General features: G+C 30.4%; 1 protein-coding gene across 1 annotated transcript in view; it reads left to right on the forward strand.

Moving 5' to 3' along the window:
* Positions 1-9257: 9257 nt before the first annotated feature.
* Positions 9258-21568, forward strand: part of LOC117174982 (fez family zinc finger protein erm-like) — a 136290-nt gene continuing 123979 nt past the window's right edge. The window contains exon 1 of the mRNA XM_033364465.1: positions 9258-9349. The gene's annotated coding sequence lies outside the window, so the exon portion shown is untranslated. The remainder of the gene's footprint in view (positions 9350-21568) is intronic.

Raw genomic sequence — 21568 nt, forward strand, 5'->3', positions numbered from 1 at the left:
ATGATAGAAATTTTCCGAAACTGATGATCTTCGGCAAATTAAAATTTTTTTGAATTTTAACAGTATGCTAAAGGAAAATCATTAACAATTAATCCAGGAAAATACTAATCGTATATGAAAATACCATGGGTCTCTATTTATCAGATATACATTACTTTCACCTGTACAATATCTCCTGAACAACACAAAAAAAGGGGGTTCAGTAATGTTGTGGCTCAAGCAAAAGTTGGCATCCTTTAGAACTTAGGCTTTAAATGCACTCTTTTTGTGGGAGCCCTTTTAGTTCGTTGATATCCGAAAGATGGCTATTGGCGGTTATCAACGTTTTCTGTACAGATCGTACAGATAAATACTGATAAAAGTTTTTTATTCTTTATAAAAAAATATTCAATTAAATAATAAATATACCTAATTTCCTAACAAAATTATTTATAATTAATGTAGTCAATTTTCACAGTTCAATACTATTTAATTCGAATCATAAATTAAGGTATGCATAATCTTGAAGTTTTTAAAATAACCTTAAATATTGCACATTTTCTTTGATCTTTCGATATCCCATGGCATCTTTGAAATTCTTTAAAATGCCTTTAAATTATTCGAAATCGATTCAAAAACCTTGGAGTTTTAAAATACCTCGAAATATTTCAAATTCTTTTTAATTTTTTCATATATTTCAAAATGTTTTTAATCTCTTTAACATTTTTTGGAAGTTTTGAAAATACCATGGCATCTTTGAAATCCTTTAAAATACCCTCAAATTACTGAAATCGATTTAAAAAATTGGACTTTTAAAACACTCTAAAATATTTTAAATTCTTTAAAATACTGAATAATTTTGGAGTTTTAAATTTCAAATTCTTCTCAATCTTTAGATATCCCTCAAAATCTTGTTTATCCCTTTAAAATTTCTTGGAAATTTTAAAAATACCATGGCATCACTGAAATCCTTTAAAGTACCGACAAATTATTGAAATCAATTGAAAAATATTGGGGTTTTTAAACACCCTATGTGGAAATTGCGATCGGTGTTTAGTAGAGCCTTGGATAGATTTCCCTATTTATAATCGGGCGCTGGTCTGGGAAAATAGACAGGGCCTAACTATTTCTTTAACGCTGTTTTAGCCAGGCTTTAGCTAGAACTTCTGAGCAGGCTCTAACGAGAGTGCCCTTTTATCGCCCGATGATTGGTAGGGCCCCGTCTAGACCCTTTCTATTACCTGATACATATTGAATTAGTTTGAATATTTAATTGATATCGCAAAAAGGGTATTTAAAAAATAAATATTAATTGATTGCGAGTGTTTTCACTTTAAATATTAATGATCCTATTTACGGTGAATACATATATTGCATTTTTAAACATTATATTACAAATAAAATTGATAACGCTGCAGAGTATCGAACACCTAGATCTATACCTAAATCTATCGGATAGCAGTCGGGATTTTTAACCATTGCGCTAAATATACGAGTTGAAACTCGATGAAAAAGCCATACTTATAAGCTACAGCTCCACAAATGCTAAACTCTCTTTTTCTAATTAAGTATTTATTATTATACGACGTTATGTAAATGTAAAATATACAAAATGTTAAAAGGAATATCAATAAAAGAATTTTTAAATAAATAATTTTAATCAACTGAAATTTGTCTTCCTTTAATATTTCGTTTTTTCCCGTTGTAGACTACTTTATAACTTTTTACAGACTTTTATTTCTAGACTATAGATATTCTGATAGAGGCCCCAAACAGTTGTTTCTAGACTAGGTATTCTGATAGGGGCCTCATCAAAAGCCAACTTCAAATATAAGGAAAGATGGGAAAATTTCTGCACGGGACTGAAATATTTCAAATTTTTTGAAATTTTTTTATATCCCTTGAAATCTTTTAAATCTCATAAAATATCCTCGGAATCTTTAAAAATACCAAAAAATCTTTCAATTCGTTTAAATATTTTTATATACCTTACAATCTTTTTATTCTCTTTAGGGTTTGTCAGAATATTTAACAATACTATAAAATCTTCAAAATCCTTCAAAATGCCTTTAATTTAAAATCGATTGAAAAATATTGAACCTCTAAAATACCTTTAAATATTTCAAATTCTGAGAAATCTTTTGATATCTCTTAAATTAATTCATTCAAATCTTTAAAAATGCCATAAAATCTTTGAAATCATTTAAAATACCTTTAATTTGAAATAGATTGAAAACTCTTGGAGTTTTAAAATGCTCTCAGATATTCCAAATTCTTTGAAATCTTTTTTTGTTTATATATCTTGAAACCTCATTAAAATTTCTCAGAATCTTTAAAAATGCCATAAAATCTTCGAAATACTTCAAAATTCCTTCAATTTATTAAAATCTATTGAAAAATTCCTGACGTCTTACAACCCTGAAATATTTCGAATTCTTTTAAATATTTTGACATCACTGTAAACCTTTCAAATCGTTTTGAAATTCCTTGGAATCTTCAGATATGAATTAATGATCGATTGTAAATTCCTAAAGGTTTAAAGTGACCTAGTGCCCTCAAATATTTCAAATTCGTCGAAATATTTTGGTATCCCTTGATCTATTGAAATCTCATTTAGATTCTTCGGAATCTTTAAAAATACCATAAAATCTTTGAAATCCTTTAAAACTCCTTTAATTTATGGAAATCGATTGAAAAATCTTGTTCTTTTAAAATACCTTTAATTATTTCAAATAGTTTGAAATCTTTTGATATCCCTTTAAATCTTTTTTTCTCTCTTAAATATTTCTTATTACCTATAAAAATGGCAAGAAATCTTTGACATCCTTTAAAATGCTTCTTGATTTTATTACGCTTTGGCGCGAGAATAAAAATCACGGAACCCTTGCTTTTAAAGCATAGTTCTCGAAGTTGCAGGCATTACACAGAAAAATTTGGGGGTTTACTGAAGTTGCGGCTCCAATAAAAGTTAGTATTATTTACCTTATTATTCACACTTGCAAAGTAGGGCTGGTAAGTTAGAAATCGATTTACAGTTACCGATCGATGATTTGAAACGAAAAGTTTCTTGCATATGAATATGCCTTTATCTTGACGACTTTGCTACATAACCTGCAAATGAGTGTGGTATAATTTAAAGCTTATTTATCGTTTTGGGTTCCTTTTCAGCAAGTGGGGTTCTTTTTTGTTGTAGCTCTTTTGGAACCAAAAATGGGTTCCAATGGAAACCACATTTTTTTCGGTGTTATGTGATGCCTATCAAGTTCCTACGCGTCTAAATTCAATACTTTTTACAAAAAGTGGATCGTGAAAAAATAAGAAAATATCTGAGTAGAATTCGATAAAAAAAGACGAGTTTTCCAGTTTGAAAAAAGCTTGTTTAACCTTTAATTATTATAAAAATGTCAAATGTAACATTTTTGAAAATAAAAGAATAAAAATTGTCATTGCAATATTATCGTAGATTTATCATCGGTTCCAGTAATTTTACTTGTATTTTATGAATAGTCAAGAAACTATTAATATAACGAGTAATAATGTAAATAATTATTTGTCGTAAATACAAATTTAAATTTGCGCGCCATAGCGTGACGCGCAATCTGGCGCTCCGTCGGTCATCGCGCGTCTTTCGCGAGGTCTTTTGTTTTTTCGCCGGTGAATCTGTGAATGTAAACAGTGTCGACACGTGCACGTATTTTTATTTATAGCCTATATAATAAGTGTAATAAGTAATTGAAGGAAAGAATAACATATGTTTTACATTTTACATTAATTCATCTGTGTTGGAAACAATAAATTTCTATGAAACCTCTTTTGTAGTAGCTTTTCAAATGCTTTATTTTGAGGTTATGTTAAATATTGATTATTATATTTATCTATTTTTTTCATAATGTTTCTATAAAATGAAGTCTTTTCTATGCAGAATGATTTCATTTATTGTTTATAAGTACTATAAAACCAACACGCGCGCGATTATTTTGTTTTCCTTCCTATAAGTTCGTTCAAGCCATTCAAAAGCCAATTAGGTTTGCAACAAGAATATATTTGAGATCAAATATATTTAATTATTTAATTCTCAACTAAATTTTTACTTGCTTTTCCTACTTAAGCCCAAAATTGGTTACAATCTAATTAAAAAATGATAATTTAAGAAATTTGATAGGAAATATATATGGCCCGGAGAAGGGTCTTACTTATTTTCAAGACACAGGAAAGCTTACCTGATACGAACCGTCTAAGGTTGGCTACAGACAGCCCTTCTAATTCCTAGCTTGACGAAACACCATCAGGGCCTGATAGGATTTTCCTATCTGGGCCTTAAATAAAATAAGGCAACCTGATCAGGACCTGGTAGTGCCCTGTTTTATATTTCTACACACAGTTCTCGAATTCTATGCTTTTATATCATAGAGTCCGAGACTTTAGAGCAAGTAAAAGTTTCAGCCCTAAAATCAAGCGCTTCCCTCTGTGTTCAATTCTATTAAAATTCTTATTTGTTCGAAAGTGAAGAACATTCTCACAGAGCCCCCAGAATCATCTGAGGAATTTCGATGGTGAACTGTCTACGAAGTGAGTTATTTGACATTAGTAGGTCGGTGTCAGGGGGTCGGAAGTGTTTGTTAGGAGGACGACGGAAGGTGTTGAGGAATGCTTGCGCGATGGCAGGGTCGACCGCTGCGCTGCCGGTCGTTAATGCTCGCTTGATCAAAAACTCTGATGTCTGTCTTTATCAGCCGCCAGGCAAGGCAGCTGCATCGGTGAAAGCCACCCCTGCACTTTTCCACCTCCGAAAATCCGAGGGTGGAAACGTGGAAAACGCCCCGATTGGTGTAGCGGGATTAAACGAGGGAGGCCATCTCGCCTCCCGATTGGTTCCTCACGAATCCATACTCAGTATTCATTCGCTATCCCATTCGTCCTCGGCCTTCCTCCGCCACAGATTCGAACACCACCTCCCCCCATCGACGAGCCTTGCCGTTCGATGCATTTCGCCGCCTCTGGCGTGTTTCGCCTTTTCTGATACCTACACACCATCAGCGAAACGTAATCTTTTATTTCAACCTATGTGCAATCGTATATTATGACCTTCTTCTTTTTTATTGGGCTCGTTTTTAGGAACGGATACTGGTATTAACGTGAATAGGGTCTCGTAATGAATGACTCTTATTGAAGGGATTTCACTTTGTAATTACGATCATGGAATAGTGATGTGAGCGGGTTTTCCGTGCAAAAATTTTTTAACAGTTTTTTTGTCTGGAAAATCGTGGGTTGATGGTAGAAAATCCATTTGCGAGATGGAAATGGAGACGAGTTTGCTTACGGGATGAATTGAAAATTCTGATTGTTGATATTAATATTATTATTCGAGTTCTTTAGTTCGAATTTGAAACTATATCTGATGAATAAAAAAATCTGGTTTGTGGTATTCTTGAAGATGGACAGTTCTGAATGGAATTTATTAACTAAAAATTGTGTTATCAAACTTAATGGGAATGTATCAGAATTACAAAGTGATGTTTTACTGTAAAAATAGATAGTATTCAACACATTCGACACATTTCATATGTGAAATAATATTATTAACAATGACAGGGTGTTGACTTGACCAGGAAACTGGGAATTTATTTCTGGCCACAGTAAAATAAAGTTTCCATTACTTAAACAATTTTGGTAAATTTAGAGAACTTATTTCTACACTTTATATCATTTATTAAAGAGTAATTTTTGTATTGAAGATTCATCATTTTAATTTAAGCTTCAAAACTTTAATTGAAAATTCATCTCTCGTTGAAAATGTTACTACATTGTTAAAAATAATTTTTTTTATCTAAAAGTTTAACTATTGCAGTGCGAAATTCAACTATATTTTGCTGAAAATGTTTTTTTTGTGAAGAATAAGATTTTTAAGAGAAAACTAAACTATTCTATTGTTGGTTGAAAATTTATATTCTGCCTCTTTTCTCAATTGTTATTTTTGTCTCTTATGAGCCGAAAAGTTAGTTAGTTTGGAAGTCTTTTTTTAAATTGTAAATCTTTTTCATTATTTTTTAGCACATCAAATTTTTTCATAAGAAAATAGATTTCTATTCGATCTTGAATTAAAAATGTAGTTATTTTTTTTTAATGAAATTTAAACTATTTGGCTAAAAATTAACATTTTCTACTGAAAATTCAACTGTTCGCTTTTTAATTGCAAATTGATCTTCCCTAAAGTTACAAATTCAACAAGTTGAAGGAAAAGTGCTATTTTCAATAGAAAATTCAACTATATTGTTGAAAATATACGTGTTTTGTTTAAAAATCGATATTTTTTATAGAAAAATGATCTTTTTCATTGCAAATTCATCTTTCAGGTTAAAAAGAAAATTAGTTTGTTTAAATGTTCAACTCTTTTGTTTAAAATTATTCTAACTTTTATTTTCATTTTTTAATTATTCAAAATGATCTTTTAGTAGGAAATTCGTCTTTTTGGTAAAAATAAATGTTCTTGGTTAAAAATTCATGTCATTGGTCAAAAATTAAATTATTTCAGCCAAATATTCATCATTCTAGTTAAAAATTGATTTTTAACAGTTATTTTGCATTCGTTTCTTGATTTGAAAAATTAGTTTTTTTGATTGAAAAATTATTTTTTTCTTGCATGAAACGGATTTTTTTCCGAAAATTGAACTATTTTATTAAAAATTTGTTTGATTAAACATTAATTTTTTCAACCTAAAATTTAATTATTTAACAACAATTTCATTAAAAATATTGTTTTTCGTTGAAAATTAATTTACTTTTATCTAAGAATATACATATCCTATATTTTTAATTTAAAATTCATTCTTTTTGGATGAAAACTCAACTATTTTGGTAAAAACTCAATTTTCTATTGAGAATTCAACAATTTGCTCGAAAACAATTTTGTTTGAAAATTAATTTCTTTTAACTAAAAATTTAACTATCCTATTTCGGTTGAAAATTCATTTTTCTGGCTTTACAATTAACTATTTTATTTCTGAAAGAAAGTTCAACTATTTCGTAAAAAATTTAATTTTCTATCGGGAATTCAGCAATTGGTTTAAAAAGATTGTTCTTTTTTTGAAAATTAATTTTTTCTAACTAAAAAATTTAACTATCCTATTTTTGGTTCAAAATTTATCCTTTTTTTGTTGATATTTCAAGATTTTGAATGAAATTACTGTTTTTTAAATGAAAATTAATTTTTTTACTGAAAATGTATAACTATCCTATTTTTGGTTTAAGATTCGTCTTTTGGATTGAAAATTTAACTATTCTGGTAGAAAATTCAGCTATTTGGTTACAAATTAAATTCTATGTTGAGAGTACAACAATTTGATTTGATGTTTTTAAAATTATTTTTTGTATTTAAAAATTTAACTATATTTTATATTCATAACATTTTTAGAGTTAAAGGTCATATAATATAGTTAAAATATTTTAGTTTTGTATTTTATAATTTCAATTATGAATATGAAAATATATAAAAGCACAGTTTCCGATGGAAAAATTAATTTTAGTGACATACTTATTTTCAGTAGTCGTGTAATAATGAAAATATTGATTTGAATTTGATTAAAAACACCAAGACTCAATTTAGCACCTTCAAATTGGTAATCGAAATTTTCTTTGTGAAAAAATCTGGTGACAAAACCCCGTTCAGAAATTTCGAAAGGGCTCTAGCGGGGCTCTCACTAGTTTTCCCTACCTCTAGTCAGGTTTTGGCGGGGAAAAATAGTCGGAGCCCTATCGAGAACGTAACGCTAAGGGCAGGGGGGCCCTACTAGTTTTTCTAGTAGGGTTCTAGTGGAGTCAGCCCGCCTATAATTCAATGAAAGAGAAGTGCGCCTGCGGGACTCCGATACAGGGTACTGTCACGCTACTGGCAGCCAGTACTTTTATCCGCTCATCATCATACCACTGTATACGATCGGAATATTATTTATAATTTCAAAAATTGAAATTTCATTTAAATATTTTGGGTAATTTTAACACCCACTACTACTGCTCAAATGCAGCACTAAAATCCAGTCGATCAGAAATAAAATTCCTCACCTTCCTAATGAGCCCTGAAAATAAAACTAAACCCAGAAAGAAAAGAACCATCCAGACATGAAAGGCAGCAATTACGCCCCACATGAATGACAAGTGAAGGAAACATTCACGTAGTAAAGCTCCACTCAAAGAAGGTGTTAATCTCGAAAGATGAACTCGGTCGATTCCAGTTTTCTGTACAAGTAGTTAACAGCCGGATGTACGCTTAGGGACTCTTAAAAACTGAAACACGTGTCCAAGGTTCGAGAACTTAACGGGATTTCGCCGGAAGTTGTCTCCAGACTCGGAGGGGTTGATTCGAAGCTTTTGAAGCAGCAAAAAGGAAAAATAAGATTCTCCCCAAGACAGTGAGACCTCAACTCGGAAGGCACATAAAGAGAGGATCGATGAAGTGTGTCAGAGTTTAAGGAGCTAGACTGCTCCGCCACTTTTGACGTCGCGAGAACACCCTTCAGAGGCGACGGGGATGAACTCGTGTCAGGGTGGTGCTGAGTCGGGACGGCAATAACTCGAGGGGGCGTGTCGCAGGATTGCTGGTTGCTCCGCCTTTTGCCACGTCCCCCGCGTTGCTATCTTTGCGCGTTCTCTCTCTCCCCTCGTACTTTCATCCACTTCCATCCAACCGTTCACCCAACACACTGAGCACCAACCAGCTGCTAAGATCGCGCCGGTCTTTCACCACGAATCACGAACCAAGGGATTAAAAACCTACTCGGTTCGTCCCAGGAACCTCGCCATCGGGCCCTTCACGAATCGGCTGAAAAAGATCCCTTGCCTCGATGAAGACGTTGCTCGTATCGGCGGGATGCGGACGGTGAAACCGTCCATGTGATCAAACCCAAAGTTTCCGAAACTACGCTCGACTGTTGCGGGTAACATTTTTCTGAATTCAGTGATTCAGATAAGAGGATTCGGATAGTCTGATTAATGTTTTCAGTCATGTTTTCTTGACGAGTGCTCCTTACTATGATGCAAGGTGAGGAGAAATAAGTTGGCATAGAGGATGGAAAGTTAGTTTTATAATTTCTAAGAGGGATAACAGAAATGAAAAGACGGGAATTGTTTGAAGTGGAGATCATGAGTTTTTCAGTGAATGTGTTGTTCTTTCTTGGGAAATGGACCTATAAGGGATTGTGCTCTTCGATTTTGAGTGGGAAAAATGGAGTGTTATTCCTTCAGTGAAGATTTTTTGAAGAACTTTTCAAGAGGTTTATAAACTCGAGTGAGAAGAGGATAAGAAAGATTAGTGTTGTGGTTTTGAAGCAACAATTGAGGAAAACAGATCAGAGAATCTTCAACAGTATCTAAAAAAGTGAGTACACTCATTTTTATTATTGGTAATTTTTAAATTTCTTATATTTACTCGTAGGTCTTGATAAGAATTATATAAAATTTTGTTAATTTAGACATGTATTTTCATTTTTTTGCCTAAATAGTAAACAATATTTTAATGAATTTTCTCGAAATAATGTACCGACAATTTTTTAAAGATATTGTTGCAAATTGTTAACTAAAATTATACCTCTGAGAATATTTCTTGAAACTTTAGGAACCATTACCTAATAATGCGCATTATAAAAAATTCGACAAATTTGTCCCTTTTTTAGGATAAATCCACATTTTAGGTTAAAATAAGTTTTTATAACAAATCGGAAAAGTTTATCTAAAAAATGCGACAAGTTCCAGAAAAATGACGGAAAGATTACCAAAAGTTCAGAGATTTAGAGATTCCCATAAAATATAGGGAATTTCTCGCAATGAATATTGCGATTTTTGCCGAAAATTTTGAGGTTTCTTTCCCAAAAGTGCGTTGACAAAAATTGCACAAAATTGCGCATTTTTTACAATATTATTGGGAAAAATTCCCAAAAATCTAAAAGAAATTCCATAACATTTTTTGGGAATTTTTCTAAGATAGTTGGGGACAGATCTGCAAGATATTTTTATGAAATAATTGAGAAAAAATCCCTAGGATAGTTGGGTAAATTTTTCGAATTTCTGTGGAATAGTTCCCAAGATGTTTTGGGAAAATATTTTTAAATTTTTTGAGGAAATTTCTCCAAAATCATAGATACAAAAATTACACAAAAAATGGGTATTTCGAAGAAAAATATTTAGAAAAATGTCCTAAAATCCAGCAAGTTATTCACAACATTTTTCGGAAATTTCCCCAAGGTAATTGGGAAAAGTTCCCTAAGATAGTTTGGTAAATATCAGCCCATTCGATAAAATACTTTCCAAGATATTTTTTTATTTCTCCATGAAATCTTAGGGAAACGTTCTTACAATTTTTTGGTAAAAGTTCCCCAAAAATCATATAGTGACCAAAAATTACACAAAAGTGGGTGGTTTTTTTTTTAATTTTGGGGGGGAAGTTCCCAAAAACCATGAAGATAAAATTTACACGAAAGTGAGGACTTTTTACATTAATGTTTGAGAAAATTTCTTAAATATCTAAAAAGTGTTTCGAATAATTTTTTTCGGAATATCCTCAAGAAAGTTGGATAAATGTCTCGATATCCTGTGAAAAACTTTTTCAGATAGTTTTGTATTTACCAATGAAATTTTGGGGAAATTTTCGTAAATTTTTGCTGGCAAAGTTCGCCAAAATCATAGCGTCAAAAATTACAGAAAAGTAAGGGTTTCTTTTGGAGCAATATTTAGGAAAATTATCCGAAATCCAGCAAGTATTCCAGAAGATTTTTTTTTTAAATTTCCCCAAAATTGGAAAAAGTTCCCTAGAATAGTTTGGTAAATATTTCCAATTACTGTAAAATACTTCTGAAAATAGTTCGGTATTTTCCATGAAATCTTGGGGAACTTTTCTTGAAATTTTTTGGGAAAAATTTCCCAGAATCATGGTGACGAAAATTGCACAAAAGCGGGTATTTCTCACAGTAATTTTGGGAAAATTGCCCAAAATTCAGCAAGTATTCTGCAACATTTTTTCAAAATCTCACCAAGATTGAAGTAATAAGTTCTTTAGGGGAGAGTGGTTAATTTCTCCAATTTCTGTGAAACACTTTTCAAACTATTTTGGTATTTCCCCATGAAATCTTGACAAAATTTTCTTAAAATGTTACACTTTTTCGGATTTTTTTCATGATAGTTGGGTAAATTTCTCCAATTTCTATTAAATATTTCCATGTATTGAAAAAAATTCTTTCCGTGTAGATAAACTTCTTAAATTAAGTGTGAAATATTTTCTAAAACTTGGGGCACATTACCCAACAACATATATAGGAAATTTCATTAATTTTATGAAAGGAAAAAATACTTGAATAAATTATAACCTAATTTTCTTCTCATTAAAAATATATTCTAATTTTTATCCAAAATCGGGGAGGGGGGTCCCAATTTTAATTATAGAAATTTCATAATTTTCCTGTAATTTATCCACATTTCGTTGGGAAATTCTCCAGTTTCTTGAAGAAACCTATTTTTATCCTGAAATATGGAATATTTCTTCTAAAAAAAAATTAGTAAAAAGCCTTAAATTTTCTATCTACTTTAAATAAATGAATAAAAATCCAAATCAGAGTTCGGGTGATGTATAAACCCTCGGATTTTTTGCAAGTCAAGTGGGTCTCTGAAAATTCAACGGATGAGAGAAATGAAACGAGATTTGGGAGATGGAGCGATAAATTGGGCAATTTTGACTTGGCACAATTAGCCAGATTTTCATAAATGGATATGCGGTATCTTTCCGCACCCCACATCAAAGATTAAAGAGCAACTTCCGTCGCCTACTCTCTTTTTCTGGGGGTTACTTATACGCAATCTAAAAGGGAGAGTTAATCATTCTTGAAAGTATATTATATCTCCAAAGTCACTATCAAACGGAATGTTTTAATTTAACGAAATTACATAAGTATTTTAAATATTTTAATAATAATTAAGTAACTTAAGTCTGTCAAATGAGTTTATTTGGTACATGAAGTTCTTTTTTTTAAATATACAATAGGAAACTTGACTAAATCGAATTCTGCAAATAATTTATATTTAGTTTAAATATTTAGTTCATAATATATTTTTTAATTAATTCATTCATTAATCAAAAGAAACTATATTTGCCTGAAAGTTTGAAGTTAGGGTGGACGGAAAACAATCAAGTTAATCAAATATTTTTTGTCCAGTTAAAAAAGTTGGGCGGTTGGCATTTGAAGAAAGTAAAAAAAATTTTGAAATCGTTTAATATCTTCTGTTCGGTTTTTCTATTTGAAATTTTATTGAATTACCTACTGATTAAAAACTTATCGCTTTGTTGTATTTGCAGTTTTTTAGTGACCAGTAATAAATAAAAAAAAATAAAAAAATTTGACTTGTTTATTTTAGAATTATTTGAAAATGTGCAAGAAACATATGTTTTCGAATTGAGTTCAATGTTGCGAATTTTTTTATAGAAAAAGTTGAAACAAAAGATAGTAAATTGTACCTATCATCATTGCAGATGAGCAATCGCTTGAATTTTGCTTAATCAAAAATGGCGGCCGACGGCCGACGGAAATTGCAAGCACTGACTAATCCAAGCATTACTTGCATGTCGAATTTTTCACTCTAAAATATTTGGGAAAATTACGTTTTCTTTTGATAAATATATTTGATAACTTTCAAAATTATTTTCAAATGAAGATTTTAGTAACCCTTCGTTAAATATATATTTCCTGATATATTTTCAATTTCTAATTCTAAGTTAAATTTTTGCAAGATCGAACGAAATCTATTTGGAAATTTAACTTTGAAAATAGTTTATACGTCTTTAGGAACATTTCAAAAGTTATTACTTCATTTTCAAGGGTTTTAAATTGTATGCTTTGAAATAATAAATTTTCCGAACAATTAAGAATTTCCTAATTATATATATTTATACATTTTTTTTTAAATTTTGACTCCCAGAAAATTAAATAATTTGAAACCAAACTTTAAATAAGCAAAACTAAAGCCTATAGAAATAAAAATATTAAATTTTATCTTTTAGAAATTAAATTATTATTTTCTAAACCTACTATTTTCGTAATGAAATATACATAAAGTACCTATACACAAATTAGTAAAACTTTCTGTTATTTGAAATTAAAATTGAAAAGCCACGAATGTAGTAATTTATTAGGTCTTTTTTTAATTTTCTCAATAAATAATTCAGGATAATGTAGGAATTATAATAATTAAAAAATATATATGCGTATATAATAATAATAATAATAAGTTGATCTATAAAAGTTGAACTTATTTTAATAATGTACAATACAATAATGATAATGTAAAAGACAATACTCATTTACAAATAATGTAAGCTGAATCTAAATCCATTGAAAAATGAATAATAATCAATTTTCATATTTAAATAATGAAAGAAGTTTTTTTTCTGAATTTTACTTCTGCTATTGTCCCGAGGAATTAGATCATTTTTCTTAATTTTTAAAAAATTTACGAATGAGTAGGCACCTTTTAAGAAAAAATGAAGAGTAATTGAGAAATACTAGGGAATTAACAAAACCATATAAAAATGAAACAAATTTCGTAAGCTTACGGGAAATTGTCTATTTACATAGAAAATATTTCTTAATATTTCCACTTATTAGACGGCCATTTTTATTTCTATAAAATTAAAAATAAGCAATTTTCCTCAAGATGAAAATTATTTTAAGAAATATTAAGAATTGTTTTATAGAAAAATAATAGTCGATAGTCGATTTCGATACTAGTCGTGTTTTAATTAAGAAAATTAGCCTTCATACAAATTACGAATTGTTTTCTTATATATTCAGATATGATCAATTTTTCTATAAAAAGAAGAGTAAAATTTATAATTTTAGCCAGTTAGTGATGAAAATGTTTATAATTATGATAATACGTTAATAAATCCTTTACTTTCATTTAAACATTATCCAATTATTTATAGGCAAAAAATTATTACGGATCACAATATTTCTTGTAATAGAAAAATACCTTCTTATGAACTAAATCATAAAATTATATATTCTTGGATTATTTAATTTATAATCAAATTCTTAATTCAAGTATGAGCTTGTATTAAGATTCGAATAATATTAAATCAGACCGGGCAGTTATTATATGTCTTATGAAGAATTAAAAGACATTTTTAATTAAAACATTTTCGTACATGCTCCCTACGAGCATGTACGAAATGTTGCTTTTGAATAATCTTGTAATCTTTCCATTCGGTAATAAATCAACTATTAAGTTATATTAAGTTAAAAAAGTGATTTTCCGAGTAACTGTTGTAATTTACCTAATTAAATTTCGTGCGAAAGTTAATCCGGGTATTATTAAACTTTAAAACGAAGAAAGTTAAATTTTTAATCAATAATCGAATATTTGAACTCTTATTACAAAAAATAATTTTAAATTATAAAACAAAACAAATTTGTTACCAAATAATTTATTTTTTTAAAACTAAATTATCAAACTTTCAAGACAAAATGACGAATTTTTTATTCAAAACAGTATAATTATCACATAATAAATAAGATATTTTGATAAGAAATTTAATTTGATACTAAAAAAGGTGAATATCCAACAAAATACAACAGCTCTTAATCAAAAAGTTAAATTGTCAACTAAACTAGATTAATTTTCAACAAAAAAAAAAACAATTTTTAACAAAATAGTTCAATTTTAACAAAAATTTCAATTTTTACTTAAAAAAGAACCATCTTCTAGCTAAAATGTTATGTTTAAATTTTCAATTACCAAAGTAATTTTTTTAACCGAGAAAAAGCGAATTTTCAACAAAAAAGTTTAATTTTCAACCAAAGAGACGATTTTTTAAATAAAATTTTAAATGATCAACCAAAAAATGCATTTTTAAGAAAGTTATTCAATTTTAAAACCTAGTTGTTAAATTTTTAACGAAAAGATGAATTTTTAAACGTGATTAATTGTCTACCGAAAAAATACTAGTTATTGATCACATTCATGAAATACTCAACCAAAAAGTTGAAATATTATGAAAGAAAGAAAAAACTTATTTTTTTATTTTTAAGATAATAGTTCAGCTTTAAAACCTAATTTTTACATTTTGAAACAAAAAAAGTAATTTTTAAACGAAAAGAATTATTTTCTACCAAACAAAAACAAATTTTTAATAAAATTCAAGAATTCTCAACCACAATGTTCAATTTTTTAGAAAGAAAGAAAAAAATGTGTTTTCACATTTATGGAAATATTCAACAAAAAAAGATAAGATTTTAAACAAAAAGATTAATTTATTAGCGAAGAAGATGAATTTTTAACAAAATTCAAGAGTTCTCAACCAAAGAGTTGAATTTCAAAGAAAGAAAAAAATTTTATTTTTTATTTTTAAGAAAGTAGTTCAACTTTAAAACTCAGTTGTTAATTATTTAACCAAAAATATTAATTTTCTACTAAGGAAAACCCGAATTTTTAACAAAAATAAACAATTCACGACCAAAAAGTTGAATTTTCAACAAACAAGATGAATTTTTATACAAAAAAATTAAATATCTACCGAAAAAGGAATTTTTCGCAAAATTAAAGAATTCTAAACTAAAAGTTGATTATTCAACTGAAAAAGATAAAATTTAAAAAAATATATTAATTTATTACCGAAAAAGATGAATTTGCAATAAAATTCAAGAGTTCTACACCACCCAGTTGAGTTTTTGAGAAAGGAGAAACATTTATTTTTTATTTTTAAGAAAGTAGTTCAACTTTAAAACTTAGTTGGTAATTTTCAACAAATAATATTTATTTTCTACCGTAAAAAAAAATGTAACAAAACTAAAGAATTCTTGTGCAGAGTTAAATTTTCAAATAAAAAATATGAATTTTGAAACAAAAAAATTAATTTACTACCGAAAAAACGAATTTTCAATAATATTCAAGAATTCTCAGCCCACAAGTTGAATTTCAACTAAAAAATATACATTTTTAAACAAAAAGCTTAATTTACTGCCAAAAAACCGATTTTTCAATAAGATTCAAAAATTTTAACCAAAGAGTTGAGTTTTTAAGAAGGAAAGAAAAAATTTAATTTTTTATTTTTAAGAAAGTAGTTCAACTTTAAATCCTAGTTATTAAATTTTTAACCAAAATGAATAAATTACTACCCAAAAAGACGAATTCTCAATAAAATTGAAGATTTCTCAATAAAAAAGTTGAATTTTCAACTAAAACAGATTACATTATTACAACAGTATTTTCTGAATATGAAACATTCTCGTATATGTTTACACACGCAGAAATAATGCTGCTAAGATGACAGGATTCTTGATTAAAATAGGGATAGCAAGAATTTGCTGTGAATATTATCGAATTTTCTGCAAGTTTGAGAACATTTTAAGTTATGTTCTTAAATTACGAACATTTTAAGTTATATTCTTAATATTTTCTGTAACATTTAAAGACTTTTTGATTAACGTTTAGAATTTAAATCTGTCAATTTGACAGAAAAGTTCAGGAAATGCAGCAGAATTTTTTTCTGTGTGTATTTTGCAGCAAATAATTCTTTCTGGATAAAAATGTATTTTTTTACAATAAAAATGCAACTGCTTGGTTAATAATTAATCTGTTTCCGTTCAAGAGTTAAAACTATTTTCTTGAAAATTATTTTTTTTTTTGTATTCAACTATTTCTTATTAAAAACTAAGTTTGTTTTGAAATATTAACTATTAGATGCTTTGTTAAGAATTAATTTTTTCTTAAACCAAATAGTTGGTTCTAAATTGAACTACTTTGCTAACTTTTCGAATGATATCCTTTACCCTTTACATATGTCCTATTAAGAGTAAGTAAGAGATTGTTTTCACTTTTACGTTAAGTTCACTCAATTTAAAAATTCTCTTTAAAACTTAAAAAAAATGGTTAGTTGAGCCAACTTACTAAGTTATGGTACTGTTATTTTATTAGTTGATTCCATAATTTTATTAGTTGGCACAACAATTGAATTAGTTACAGTGAATGTGCAGTTAGTATCAGCAACTATGTAAATGGTTGTCCCAACTAACAAAATAGCAGTACCACAAAAGCTGAATAGTTGACCCAACTAAAGTTTTTTTTACAGTGTAACTGGAGTGCGTTGCTTCAGACTTGCAGAGCCTACAATTCTCCTTTTCATTCCAACAATCGACATTCATATTGTAGCAGCTAATAACGTGAGAACAGCTCCCATTCATGGCATTATTCTCGTTTTATGGTGAAGGCCATATGTGCCACGGGATCTCCCCATTTTGTAGAAGTGTAGTGCCAACGGAAATTAATGAACAATTAGTGCTTTGCTTTCAATTGCACTGTTTTATAAACACTGAGCTTATCGACCTAGCTGGCCATTATTTTAAGGATTCGAGTACCCCTAGTTGCCGATCGTTCGAGAGTAGTCCAAGTGTCTAAGTATTTGTGCGATCGGGGTTGGTTGGTAGAATGTAGAATGTAGATTTTCGAGTACCTTAGACTTGGACCGGCAGGCATAGCAGGGTAGAGCTAAAAGGGTCTCGCAGTGTTTCGTTGCGCTTAAAGAGGGTTACAAGGCTTCGGTGTTGCAAACCTCTTGAAACCTCGAGCAAACACTTGGCCACAGGGCGTTTGCCTAGTACGCCGATTAATATCCCAATGCAGCTCAACTTCTCCGCTCGTCGCTCGCTCACTCCTTCCTATGCTACCTACTTCATTTTTTATTCATTGTATCGTGTCATGGATAAACGGCCGATTAGGAGGCCGCACTAGTCCAGGAGCTGGGTAGGATCCCGTATGCATTAAAGAGGTAAAGGATAAAAACTATGTAGTCTTATGTATTTTGACCCGCTGAATCCAATGGTACTGGTTAATTTTGCGATAAGTGCCTAGGTTTTGTTTAAAACGCAATTGCTTAAACGATTATGAAAAAATGATTTTTTTTCAATGGGACAAATTTTTTTTAGATAATTTGAGGCATTTTAAGAAGAAATGGTCCCTTGTCATTTTTTTGTAAAATGCATATTTGAAAAGTTATGAATTATTAAAGTTCAAAATTTGACGATTTTTTGCAACTTTGAATGTTAATAATCTTCGATCTATTGAATATTTTGAAGAAAATAAAGAATCAACTTATTCTTTAAGTCTTCCTCTACCTATTAACCATAAGGAATGTCGGATTAACCAGTGGGAAGCCGTTGTTATTGATATTTACAAATAGCGTGTTTTGGCGCGAGACAGCGCAGCGGCGCGGTGAGTGACTGCTTGGCGCTCGAGCTCGTGCTGGCGAACCCACTCGCTGAATATGCCATTCCCTCAGATTTTGGTATTCAACAAAACATTTTTTACAAAATAATTATTACACTTATTGATAAAAATGTTATATTTTATACGTCCTGCCAATCTGGACATAAAGTTTGTTAAACACATAAATAAAGATAAAAACGTAATATATTACGTGATACAACGGCTTCCCACTGGTTAATCCGACATTCCTTATGGTTAATAGGTAGAGGAAGACTTAAAGAATAAGTTGATTCTTTATTTTTTTGAAAATATTCAATAGATCGAAAATTATTAACATTCAAAGTTGCAAAAAATCGTCAAATTTTGAACTTTAAAAATTCATTACTTTTCAAATATGCATTTTACAAAAAAATGACAAGGGACCATTTCTTCTTAAAATGCCTCAAATTATCTAAAAAAAAATTGTCCCATTGAAAAAAATCATTTTTTCATAATTGTTTAAACAATTGCGTTTTAAACAAAACCTAGGCACTTATCGCAAAATTAACCGGTACCATTGGATTCAGCGGGTCAAAATACATAAGACTACATAGTTTTTATCCTTTACCTCTTAAATGCATACGGGATCCTACCCAGCTCCTGGACTACACTGCTTTAATAATCGATTCCAGAGATACTGTTCCTTGAAACAAAATACAGTTTTATTTTTACTAATTGGGCACACTTCACAGAAGAAAACGAAAGATAAAGTTTATACATTGATTCCAGGTGAAAGATTCACTGCAACAAAAATTATCCTTGCCAGGTAAATTCGACATTAATCGAAGATAATTTGCGATTTTTAACCTTGCCAGGATAATCTTTCGCCTTAAAAATGCTTCATTCTTATTCGAGATGTAGCAAGAATCGCGACGCTGGCACTATCTATCGTCGTTTCAATTAATTGAATTGAAGAAAAATGGGAATTCCCATCTGTTAGCTGTTTTTGCGCTTTTTGCTAAATGCTCGTGTGGAAATAACCCCATTTGGCCCTATAACAAGTCGGGCACCAATCGGGGGCTAGTCAGGTGATTAATTTTGACAAAGTACCCAGTCGGGGCTAATCGAGGACTAGTTGGGCTTTTTTTGTCAAAATTTTAGTCGGGGCCTAGTCGGTGGTTTCCGTGCGGGTAATCTTCAGGCTCTGGTCGGGAGCTAGTGGGGCTATGGTCGGGTTATTCTTATGTTTGAGTTTTCGGCTTGGTTTTATCAAATGAGGTAATATCTAAAAAAGAGCAATGATTTTTTCATTCTACAACACTAAGAATATATTTAACAATAATTTTACACTGTTTTTTGGATATTAAAGATTGATTAATGCTAAATTCATCTCAAATATACTTGATAAATAATTATTAAGTTAATAATTTTGTACGAAAATCAACTTTTTATAAAAACAACGATCAAAATCTTCAATAAGACGTAATTTTCGATTAATCAGTGAAGAGCAGTATCCTAGTAGTGTACTATTAAGCACGGTACAGTTCAGATTTCGCTACCACCTTCATTTGAGTCTTGCGGTTCTGGACTGGTAGCTTTAAAGAAAATCCGCAAGGACGCGATATGCCGCCTCTCGCGCAACAGAAATGACGCGTCGAGTGTTTAAGAAACCAGTCCACACGTAACGAAGCATAATTACCTGGAGCAGAGACTACTGTGACCAACATGGCGGTTCCTTCAGAGCGAAGCTCTTCTATTGCTGCCTTCCAGCTGAAATTGTTTTTTAAAATTAACATTCCACAAATTTTGGGGAGTTTTAGATATATAAATTTATGCATTTTTAACCGTAGGATATGTTCCCGATTAAATCTTGGGCAAATTTGAGCACTTTTAAATATTTCAAAAAAGTTTATGGAGATCTCCGTAAATAATAAGTATTTTAACAAACTTTTGGGGGATGTTCCACAAATTTTGGGGAGTTTGGTTAATATTCCACACAGATGTAATATCATATGACTGAATCGGGTCACCTGACTAGCCCCTGACTAATCTACCGTGACGCTACTGGTCGGGGGCTAGTCAGATGACCCGACTAGCCCCCGACTTTAAGTGGGGTCGAATGGTCGGGAACCAGACTATTTCCCCATTTGAATTTCTACACGGGTGGTATTATAATTAAGTTTTAATTCGTCTACAATAGTGTAATTTATTTCGGAGGAGATACTATATCAGAAAGAACAGTTCTTTTTCTTTTTTCTGTTGCTTATTCTACATGTATTACCGAAATTTTCTCACTTCAGCGTGAAGCAGTAGACGAGATCAAAATTTTTCTCCTAACCTGGTTGAAACTCTCGCCGAAATATATTTAATTTTTAACTGTTGCAAATCTTAACTGCAACAAACTTTAACTTTTGTTTTTTCTGTGTTCTTTTAAATCTGGCGTCCTGATTTAGAACTCGAATTCACTCATACTTTGCCGTTTTCCCATTGCTGCTAAGGCCGCAGTAGCAGACGACAGCTTTTATTCTATCGTAGAATAAACTTTCACCAAATAGCGTGTGAACTTTAACAGCGGGAAATTTTACATACAATAAAATTTAACTTCAGTTTTTTCTGTGTTGCCTGAATAATCTTTCACCTTATAATCGGTCCATTTTTGTTCAAGATGTAGCGAGAATTACGACGCCAACGCTATCTATCGTCAATTAACTTCATTAAATTGGAGAGAAATGGGGATTCCCATCTGTCAGTTACTTTTTGCTTATTGGTATTAAATAAGTTCTAATTCGTCTACAATAGTGTAATTTGTTTCGTAGGAGATATATCAGTAAGAATAGATTTTTTACGTGTTTTCTGTGGCTGATTCTACATGTTTTACCGAAGTTTGCTCACTTCAGCGTGACGCAGTAGATGAGATCAGAATTACGAGGGTAGTTCAATAAGTCCTTAGAATGACCAACAGATGGCGCGCGAATCGCTCCAAATCATCTGTTTTCAGTCAGCACCACTCCCGACTAGATATATGGTGCAGTCACAGTCCACATCTTCTGAGTTAACGTGTTTTTATAAGCAATTGAAAAAAAAAATTGTTCGTTAAGAAAAATCGAAAAAAACGAGTTCAGAGCGGTAATCAAACATTTTCATTTAAAGGGTTTAACTCCATATGAGATAAAAAATGAATTGGGTTCAGTTCATGGCACATCTGCCTCTGCCTTAGCCACGGTTTATAACTGGGTAAATGAATTTAAGCGTGGTCGTACATCAATAAGTAACGAACCACGTTCAGGAAGGCCCGTAGAAACAAGTACTCCCGAAATCATCAATAAAATCCACGATATGGTGTTGAAGGATAGAAGATTAAAAGTGCGTGAGT

This window comes from Belonocnema kinseyi, chromosome 6 (assembly GCF_010883055.1).
Source record: "Belonocnema kinseyi isolate 2016_QV_RU_SX_M_011 chromosome 6, B_treatae_v1, whole genome shotgun sequence".
Lineage (NCBI taxonomy): Eukaryota > Metazoa > Arthropoda > Insecta > Hymenoptera > Cynipidae > Belonocnema > Belonocnema kinseyi.